We start from the raw sequence: 11,368 nt of genomic DNA on the forward strand, positions 1-11,368 counted from the left end.
GTGGTCACATGGTGGTGGACAGGGACTGTGAAGGTAAAAAAATGTTTTTATATATTTTAAGGGCCATTTAGATAATTTGCATGGAACCTACAAATCACTGCGGAAAAATAACAGCGTGTGTTGCGGTTTTCCTTTTATTAAGTTCTTGGGTGGGATATTCCCAGAAGCACTCTTTACTTATAATGTGGTGTTTACTTTTATGACGGGGAGTGCTACATCTTTGGAGCAAATATTATAATATGGAGGAGGGGGTTGCAAAAACAAAGCGCACTGTTGCGGTCTTCATTTAAATAAGGTTTTGAGTAGGCTACTTCTCAGGAGCAATGTTTACTTATAATGTATACTTATAGTGCGGGGCTTACTTCTGTCGCAGGGAGTGCTACTTCCTTGCAGCAAAATAGTAGGTGTGGTTGCGCTGCAGAAATTTCAGTCCAGGTTTGAAACAGTTTTTATTAAGCAATCACAAATATGCTTTGTTAGGAAAGTGTAATTGTATGTATCAAAGGGGTAACAATTAAAAACACAATTTATAAGATATCCCTTAAGCATGGTAACACCCTATCTTTTTTCCCCGCAGGCTATATTTTCTCGCCTATAGTTTGTAAAAGTGTTGCCCCATATTCTTGTTAATATAAGAGGGCATCAGTTACTTTTAGATAAATTACAAAAGAAGTGCTACAACAAACACTCCCGCACTACATCATCTCAAGTCACAACAACAATAACAAGTAAAAAACTGTTAAACACAAATATGGTCATATTACATATAAATGTACGCTTCATCAAAACATTAAATGAAGCACTATATATACAATTTATTTTTAGCAACTACTATTTCATAATACATTAGCAGTGTTACAAACTGTGAGGTAGTAAGTTATAACGGAAACAACTATAGTGTATGTTGTTAATTTCTCGCACAGATAGATGTCCAACCCCTTTAAACTACTATGAAGTCACAGTATTACAATATACACAGTGACTTTACAGTATTCCACAGGGGAACAAGAATAAGGACCAAAAAAAAAAAAAGAACTTTTACGAATTCTATTCTGTACAACTCTGGAAAGTTCTGTCGTAGTGCTAAGAGGTCGCTCACTGCTCCGCTGATAGATCACGTACTTAAGAACATATAGGATAGTAGTATAATATACACTACTATTCCTATATGTATATAGACAGGAGGAGAATAGGAACCACAACAAAGAAAGAGAGAAATACAAAAATATCATTTAGAAATGTAGGGTTTATCAAAGGCATTCAGTAAGAAAGTATCTATGCATGCAATCTTTTTTTAAACTGCTATTTCGAAAAATATTCTCACTGTAAAAATATCGGATCAAGTAAGTTATAAAGGTCAGTAAGCTGTATTTCAGATTAGTCCTGGCGCCGACAGATCTCCAACTCCTCTTCTGTGAAAATATGACACTGTAGAACTTGACGTGCTTTTTTTGGCGAGTAGCACTCTACTCCGGATCCCATAAGGCTTAGGGTTGAATTAGTATTGTAAAATATGAAAGTAATTTGAGTGGTGGATATGTTAGTCAGTTATTTGGATTGTGAAGGGTTGGGATGGGGTTGAAAAGGGAAAAAGGTTTGCATTTATATAGCGCTTGTAACCCTGATGGGGTGTTGAAGCGCTTTATTGGCGAGTAGCACGCTACTCCGGAACTCATAAAGGATTAGTGGTGAATTAGTATAGTGAATATGAAATTTGAGAAGTGAACATGTTAATCTGTTATTTTGATTGAAAAGAATAGTGGTGGGATAGAAGTTTGAAGGATTTGGTTATATATTTGTTTTTAGGTCATAGCAGTAGCAGGAGGCTTTTGGATGAGTAAAACAGGGGTTGTCGAGGGGAAGAGTCAGAGGGAAGAGTTTAGAAGGTTAGAGGTTTGTTTTGGGGGATCGGTATAGTAAAGGAGGTGTCAGATGATGCAAGGAGGGGTAAAGTAGGGGAGAGTCTAGAAAGGGTTATTTTGGGGATCATAGTAGTGGTATGGGTTTTGGATAAATGAGGGAGTGGTGTTGAGGATATGTTGATAGATGTATAGAGTGAGAAATAGGGTAGTGCATTGGAAAGAGTAGTAGAAAGAAGTTTGAAATGAGACAGAAAGGTGGACTAGAAGATATATTGAGAGAAGTATAGGGTGAGTAATAGGGTAGTGCATTGGAAATGGTAAATTAAAAGAAAGTGATAAATATATAGGGCCAGATGTAGGAAGCATAATACCGGTCGGTAACGGCCGGAATTACCGAATTTTGCCCGTTACCGATCGGTATTAGGCTTTTCAGATGTAGGGGCCTAATTTAAGGATTCGGTAATTTACCGAATCGGTAATTTAAGGAATCAGTAAATTACCGAATTCTTAAATACCGATTCGGTAAATTACAGAATCCTTAATGTAGGGAGCACTCAAATGAGTGTTTTTCCCATTTTAGGATTTGTTATTTACCACCAACTACAAGTTGGTGGTAAATATCGAAAACCCCAAAAGAAGCAATTTTTTGCAAATTATTACAGTGCCATGTGGCAGACATACATGCCCTTAGGGCATGTATGTATGCCACATGTGCACCCATACACAATTCAGGGGTGCAACAGGGTGTCAAAGTGATACCCTGCCACCCTTTAATGTGTTCCCCCTTTTACCAAATGGGAATTACCGAATCGGTAAATACCGATTCGGTATTTACCGAATCTTACCGATTCGGTAATACTTACCGAATGAATACCTACATCCCATTTACCGATTCTAAAATACTGAATCGGTAAAATTCGGTATTTTAGAATCGGTAAATCAGGATTACCTACATCTGGCCCATAGATCCATAAGTACATTCAAAGTGTATAGATGCATAAAGGAGGTAAGTATATGTAGATTAAAGATATTGATAGAGGTACAGGATGAGAATAGGGTAGTGCATTGGATAGGCTTTTTCAGGAGAAAAGTAACAAACACACAGATCCAAGTACATGGAATGTACATAGATGCACAATGGAAGCAAGTACATGTATTATTATTATATTATATAGACCAAAGATGCACCCGATAAACTCCGATTTTAAAGTGTTATTGTACTTTAATGTTTTTTATATACAACATAATTATTCAACATGTTTATAAATAGCAATACACAAAGATGGGTACATATCTATATTTTTTTTATTTGTTTTATTAATGAGAGTTCATACAAATTACAAGTCCATTGAGTTGTCAAATAGAGTACATATTATAAACCGATCAAAGAAACATTAGATTACATTGTCAATAGATGAAATATACAGAAAAATGCGACATTGCACATCAGGGATAAATGCCATGTAAAGTGCAGGTGCTAAGTTTTTAAAGTTAAACATATTTCATCCAATTTTCTAAACTTTTTCAAAACTATAAGGTTCTCGGATAAAGTGCATAGTGCTCACAACTCCCTGTTGCAGAGAATAGAAATTAATTAAAGTACAAGTGCTAAATACTTAGTTGTAACTGTAACCTACCAGATTTAACCGTTTTTTTATTTTTTATTTTTCCCATAGAATACATATCATTTAGTATTCAGATGCTGAACATTTAGGTATTATTCTAACCTAACAGTTTTAAATGTATTTTCCCTATCACTTGATTATAACCCCAATAGACTCCAACGTTTCTCAAACTTTTTTGTTGAGCCTGATCTTAGTGCGTATTTTCTTTCAATTATTTGATTTTATTTAGTTTCGCTCTCCATGCCTGAAAGGAGGGAACTATATCAGATCACTAGCATTGTAAAATTAAAGATCTTGCCACCAATGCTGCGATGTATAGGCTTTCATCTTTTAAAGTACTATCGGTGGAACAGCCCAAGACTGCAATTGATGCATCAATGGATATTAAAGGGTCTAGAGTGGATCTGAGATAGAGTTCAGTTCCCTCCCACAGACCAATGATTTTTGGACATTTCCAGACAATATGCGACCATGAGCCCCCTTCTTCTTTCGCGCAGCGAAAACACCTACCCTCTATTTGGAGATATAACTTATGAAGGAAGGAAGGAGTCCTATAGATCAATCAATCATTCAATCAATCACAGTACTTGTAAAGCGTGCTACTTACCCGTGAGGATCTCAAGGTGCTGAGGGGAGGGGGTGCCGCTACTGCTCAAAGAGCCAGGTCTTGAGGAGTCTTCTGAAGGCGAGTATTTCTTGGGTCTGCTGTAGGTGGGTAGGGAGGGTGTTCCAGGTCTTGGCGGCGAGGTAGGAGAAGGATCTGCCGCCGGAGGTTGTTCGTTAGATGTGGGGGACAGCGGCGAGGGCGAGGCTGGCGGAGCGGAGCGGAGCTGGCGGGTGGGGGTGCAGAAGCTAAGTCTTGCTGTTCAGGTAGGCTAGTCTGGCGTTGTGGAGTGCTTTGTGTGTGTGGGTGAGGAGCTTGAAGGTGACCCTGTAGTCGACGGGGAGCCAGTGTAGGTCTCTCAGGTGGGGGGTGATGTGGCTGCGGCGGGGGACGTTGACGATCAGTCGGGCAGAGGCGTTTTGGATGCGTTGTAGTCGTCGTAGGTGTTTGGCTGGGATTACTGCGTAGAGTGCGTTGCCGTAGTCCAGTCTGCTGCTGACGAGGGCCTGTGTCACTGTTCTTCTTGTTTTGGTCGGGATCCACTTGTAGATCCTGTGGAGCATGTGGAGGTTGTTGTAGTAGGAGGAGAAGACAGCGTTGACCTGTTTAGACATGGAGAGGGAGGAATCGAGGATTAATCCTAGGTTGCGTGCATGGTCGGTGGGTGTCGGTGCTGTTTCCAGTGTGGTCAGCCACCGGGAATCATCCCAGGCTGAGGGGGTGGGTCCGAGGATGAGTACCTCCATCTTGTCCGAGTTCAGCTTCAGGCGGCTGTCCTCATCCAGTCTGCGACGGCCTTCATTCCCTCATGGAGGTTGGTTTTGGCGGTGTGCGGGTCCTTGGTGAGGGAAAGAATGAGCTGGGTGTCGTCGGCATAGGAGATGATGTTGAGGTCGTGTTGGCGGGCCACTTGTGCCAGAAGGTCAGGCGGTTGGCGCTGGTGGTGTTCACAGGGGAGGTGGGGTCTGGCGTAGTCGGAGTGGTCATTGTGTTGAAGCTGTCATGGATGTCAGCGATCTTGCGGTGGAAGAAGATGGCTAGTGAGTTATGTCGTTGGCGTTGGTGCTGGGGTTAGAGAGTTCCTTTACGATGCTGAAGAGCTCTTTGCTGTCGTGTGCGTTGTTATCCAGGAGGTCTTTGAAGGAGGATCTCTTGGCTAATCTGATGAGGTGGTGATGTCTGCGGGTGGCGTCCTTGTGGACTGCCTGGTTGTCCGGAGTGCGTTCACGGAGCCATATCTTCTCCATTTTCCGGCATACGCGTTTGGAGGTCTGCAGCTCGTCGGTGAACCAGGTGGCTCTCTTGTTGGCGTGATGGTTGAAGGGTTTCTTGAGTGGGGCGAGGGTGTTGGCGCAGTCGTCGATCCACTGTCTGAGGTTGCGGGCTGCGGTTTCTGGGTTGGTGGGGTTGGTGGGTGGGTTTTGGGCGAGGGTGGTGATCAGCTGGTCTTCGGTGACTTTGCTCCAGCAGCGGCGAGGTAGCTGTTGGGTGCGGTGGTGCGTGGTTGGTTTGTTGAAGGTGAAATGGATGCAGTGGTGGTCGGTCCAGTGGAGTTCGATGGTGTGGTTGAAGGCGACGTGGGTGCCTGTGGAGAAGATGGGGTCCAGCGTGTGGCCAGCGGCGTGGGTGGGTGCAGTGACGAGTTGTCTGAGGCAGAGGTTGGAGAGGTTGTCGATCAGGGTGGCGGAGTTGGCATCGCTGTTGTTCTCGAGGTGGAAATTCAGGTCCCCGAGGAGGATGTAGTCCGTGGAGGCGAGTGCTTGGGGGCTGGCAAGGTCGGCGATGGAGTAGCTGAATTGAGCTCGGGTCCGGGTGGTCTGTAGATGAGTGTTCCTCTGAGGGTGGTGTTGGGGTCGGTGTGGATCCGGAAGTGCAGGTGTTCGGCGGTGTTGAGGGTGTCGTCTGCGTGGGTGGCGACCTTGAGGGTGGACTTGTGGACGATGGCTATTCCTCCTCCGATTCCGTTGGTGTGATCCCTGCAGGGGATCTTGTAGCTGTCCGGGATGGCTATGGCGATGTCGGGCGCCGAAGAGTCGTTCCACCAGGTCTCGGTCAGGAAGGCCACATCTGGGGCGGAGGTGTCGAGCAGATCCCAGAGCTCGACGGCGTGTTTGCGTGCGGAGCGGGGGTTGAGGAGTATGCAGCGGAGGTGGTTGGGTCCAGTCCTTGGAGGTTTGGTGGTTCTGTCGCATGTGGAGCTGCAGGTGTGGCAGGAGAAAGGTCAGTGAGTCAGTTTCGGGGTGGCTTGGAAGCAGGTGTGGTTTCGGCCGGCTTTGAGTGCGTAGAGGGTGCTGGCATCGTAGCGGAGTCTGGTGTTGTGGCGTTCACGGGGTCCAGGGGTTCTGGTGCTGGGTGCGGTCCAGGCGGGCTTGCCTTTGGCGCGCTGCGCGGCGCGCCCACTGCGCGGCCTCCATAAGAGGGGGAGAGGGAGGGAGGAGCAGCTGGGAGGTGGGAGTGGGGTGTCCAATGGGGAGCAGGGGGCGGGGCCGCAGGGATGCAGCGGCAGGAAGGAGCGGGAAACAGCGGGAAACATGGTGGGCGGCAGGGAGCAGGGCACGAGGCAGCTGGCGGCCGTGTGAGGGCGCGGGGAGCGACCTGCCTGCAAGCAGGGTCAGAGGTCGCTCAGCCATTTTGAATAGAATTCCATGCGCTTAAAATTTGCGCCTCTAAGTGTTGATGCATTCAAAATATTAATTCTGTTCCATGTTAATATTGAGAAGTGCATCCCTTCCCTTTTCCACCATCTTTCACGTATTTTATCATATGGCAAAATAATTTTATATTCCTCAAAGATTTTCACCCAAGCACTGATTCTCTGTTGGGCTGGTGAATCAAAGGTTTCCCTTATATTCATTCCAACTGTAGTATTTTTTATATACAATTTTTACAACAAGGGTTTTATTCTGATAAATGACCAATTTAAAATTGTTTTAGAATGCAGAAGTCGCGATTCAATCTCTGGCCATTGCTTTCAAGAGCTACCTATAGTAAAATCCTGAATTTGTACATACCCGTTTTCTTTCCATTTTTTTAGAATAGTGGACTCTATAAAACATATTTCCTCCGTAAAAAAAAATGGGACAGCATGGTTGAGCTAGTGAAACTTGGAATACTAAAAAAAATGTAAACTGGGATTTTTGCTTCAGTAACCATTGAAGAGTCTTATATCGTACTTGCTTAGGGTACTTAGTTATTCTTGTAGGGTCAGTAATATTGTATTCCTTCAAGATCTTTTCCATAAAAAAATTATGTCCCCTCTGAAGGTCCAAAAAGAAAAATCTGAAACTATGATGTGCAAAAGTTGCGTATTAATAATTCCAAATATTTGGGAGCGACAGCCCTCCTTCTGCAACAGGGTGATTTAAAGTACTAGGGGCCAGTCTCTGTACCTTATGTGACCATAAAAATGAGGAGAACATACTATCTACCTCTCTAAAAAAAAGCTGCTTGTAGTGCACATGGAATGGCGCTGAAGAGAAAATTAAATGGGGAAAGAATATACATACGATTTAAAGCGACTCGACCTAGAATCAATAATGGGAGCTGATTCCATCGTGTTAACAGGCGTTTTACTTTTTTAAGCAGCAGGGTATAGTTTGAATGAAATAGGTCTTCTACTTTCTCCTTGACAAAAATCCTTAAGTATCTCTTTGGATGAGTGTTATATACTGACCTAAATTCTGGCAATAGGGAATTGACCGAACAATTACACAATATGATCTTGGTTTTGGACTTGTTTATTCTATAACCACCTATTGCTTGATAATCTGAGAAAATCCTCATGATTTCCTCCTGGGTATCTGCTTCTGAGTTTAAAAAAAGGACAATATCATCAGCGTAAAGTTTTATGTTTGCCATCCCTTGAACAGGGACAGTATACGCTTTGTTCTGTCTAATTGCTATTGCCAATGGCTCTATAAATAACGCAAATAGAGTTGGAGAAAGAGTACATCCTTGTCAAGTGCCTCTATTGATTTGGCATGTGCCTATATTTACTGAATTAATTAAAATTTGCACCTGTGAATTTGTATAGAGACGTCCTATTAGATGAATAAATCCCTCTGGAAAACAAAACATTCCCATAATTAAAAACAAACAATCCCATGAAACTAAGTTGAACGCCTTTTCTGCATCTAAAAACCAGATCTGAGCCACAGTTTTATTCACATTAAAAAAATCTAGTGCTTCTAATAAAAAATGTGTATTGGTGTGGAGCTGCCTCCCTGCAACAAAATCCACACTGATCCATACCAATAAGTGAGCCAACAATTTTGTTGCTGAGTAGTTTAGTAAAAAGTTTGTAGTCAACATTTAATAGGCTTATAGGCCTATAGGAATTCACGTTCTCGCTGTCTTTATCCTTTTTTTAAAATGCTGACCACTACTGCTACACGAAAAGATAATGGTGGATCAAACTTCTTCAAGGCTGCAATTAATGCCATGAGCAAAAGATTCTATGAAACGAAACACGTGTCGGCTGCCAGTTCAACGCTTAAAAGGAGGATTGTCACACCAAGCTGTTTAATCCTGATTATATTGTTACTGTTTTTTAACTTTGTAACTCAAGACTCTGACATACATTCACATTAAATCGATACGGCAAGAACTATATTGATGTCCTGCTGGTACTTTGAATTGACTTGTTTAAATAACTTTATGAATTAATATAAAACTGAACAGGAGTGCCAAGGTTTATATCTGTTACAGAGGGATATGCTGTAAATTTCTTTTTGCATATTGTGCTTCTGTGGGGAAGAGCCACTTCTTGAGTAGTTTTCTGAAAATAAGGTGGCTGTCTATGGATCTTATGTTGGGGTTAAAAAGTTCCATAGTTTGGCTGCTTGAACAGAGGAGGATGTGCCACCCATTGTTTTTTTCTTGTATCTTGGGTTTTTGAGGCGAGGGGGAGGTCCACGCATCTTAGTCAGTTGGTATAATGCCTGCGATGCCGCTATAACGGAGTTACTTATTGTGTGTGAGCATTCACTACAGTGGGCTTGGCCATGACATATACCACCCTTGTGGGGTGGGATTATGTCATGGCCACTCCTGCTTTCTGGTTTTGATCCTGTGGATGAGGTTAAATCCCCACACAAGTAAATAACTGGAACAAGGCCATTAGGACGTAGGGATATAATACTTTTATATACTACATCACTCGTCTGCTGTTCAGTGGGGTAACTAAATTTGAGATGGCCCCCCTGCCAGGTGTATGGAAAGGCCCTGCTCCGGATTTTATCTAAGGTCTGGACAAGAGTGCTGTGCTGATGGGCCCCCTGCAGCTCAGAGGCCCCCCACACTGCGGAGGATGCGGGGGCCTGTGTTACGCCCCTTTTGCTGTTCACACACGTGCTTTAGTGGGTGCTATCTTCTTGTATCTTATCAATGTCTGTCATCCTACAAATGGCGTTCCATGTTCTGCAATTCTCGTTGCTGGGTCGGGTCTCGTACTAACGTCATTCAGTAACAGAACTTCAGATATGGAGGTAGTTTGAGGGTGGGCTCAACTGCATTTGTACCACTTCAATAAATTACTTGGAAAACCTACCTTATATCTTGTGGATTGCTTTCCTCGCTACTGAATGACTGGAACAAGGACATAAGGACGTAGGGATATAATACCTTATCCTACCAGGACAAATTAAGACTACACCATATTTTACTTCATCATAATCACTGGATTTTAACCATCAGAAATAAGTAGCCATGGTTAGCAGTTAACTGCAGCATACTCGCTTGTGTTGACTGACCCAAAGAAAGCATGCTCAGTTCGTTCACTAACCAATCCAAAGCCACAGAGGCATACCTACCAAACCATCTTTGTAAACCTTGTGGGCCAGGCGATTGCCTGAAAAAAGAAAAACAATTCCTCACGTACTGCAGTAAACGTGTCGCCCATCAGGGGGGCAAAGCTTGCCGGAATCCGAAATGGCCGCTTGATCCCACAGCTCCGCCGTGCCCACATAAAGATTTGTCACTATCCTGCACTTGAGCGTGCTTTTTCACCCCGCGCCCCTTCCCCAGAGACCGCTCATCATCGGAGAGCCGATGGTGCCTTTTCTAGCCGAGGCACGGTTCGGAAAACGGAGATCGGACACTGAGAGGGGCAGCGAGAGTGAAGGCCTGCGTCCCCGGCCCACAGCAGTCCCGCGATCCGGGCAGCGTCACCTGACGTGTGGCAGGGGGTGCCCGGAAGTTCCGGCTGGAGAAGTGCGAGACCAGCAAGCCCTCAGCAGGGGCACAGAGTGGGCGGAAAGCGGCGGACACTGGCAGATACGGCAACGGAGCTTGGTGAGAGTGCGCTCCGACCCCAGTGCTAGCTGGTGGTGCCCTGTGCGCTGGCAAAAGAGAGCTTCCTGGTGACCCCCCCCCCCCGGAGGCGGGTGGAACTTGTGCAGAACCCGGTCCGGCGATCCTACATCACTCGGACTGGCATTTGGCGGCTGGGGGAGGGCAGCGGCGGACTCCACGCGCACCATCTAGCTGCAGGTGACTGCTGGCCCCCTGGAAGTTTGACTTGGGAACTGAGGTGGGCAGAGACCAGCGAGAGGGCACAGTGAGTCTTCACTATTGCTGCAGTCCCGGGCTCCTTGCGGAGGCAGAAGCTTAGACTCTGAGGAGCGGTGCACTGCATCGTTTTCCGCACCGGCACAGAGAAGGACGTCAGGACATAACGCAAACCCTGCCCTGTAGCTGCATTGAGGTGACGAACAGCCGATGAGAGTATATCCTGTGGCCCTATAGAGGGGGTGCAGCATGTGAGGCAGGGTGATTATTGCGTCACAACAAAACTGGTGCGAGGTGCCCCCCTCACTACAACGAGTGCACGAGGACCGTACTGGGAATATCCAGCAGTGCGCGGACGGGCCCGACCAGGGTTGGACACTGGGTGCTGTGTGCTGCCACTGCTGCGCTGGGACGAAACTACCCGCGCTAGTTTAGGATTCTGCCCTGGTACTGCGCACTACGCTCCTCAACGCTGTCACCTGGCAGGTGTCAGCCTGTTGGTGTACCCAACTAGTTGGCTGGGAAGCGCGACTCTTTGACTCTCCACGTGTCCTGCTGGTGATCGCAGAGGCGCTCACAACAGCAAGGAGCCACGGCGGTGGACCAGACGACTGCGCCATTGGAAGACAAGACTGTGGCTGTGTCGGACATTAAGTCTCTCCTGATGTCAATGGAGAAGGGGATACAGGTGAGTATCTCTTCGTTGGGCTCTAAGATTGACGCCTTAACCTACAGAATGGATCGCATGGCAGAACACATAGATAAGCATG

The sequence above is a fragment of the Lissotriton helveticus genome, chromosome 8 (assembly GCF_964261635.1).
Source record: "Lissotriton helveticus chromosome 8, aLisHel1.1, whole genome shotgun sequence".
Classification (NCBI taxonomy): domain Eukaryota; kingdom Metazoa; phylum Chordata; class Amphibia; order Caudata; family Salamandridae; genus Lissotriton; species Lissotriton helveticus.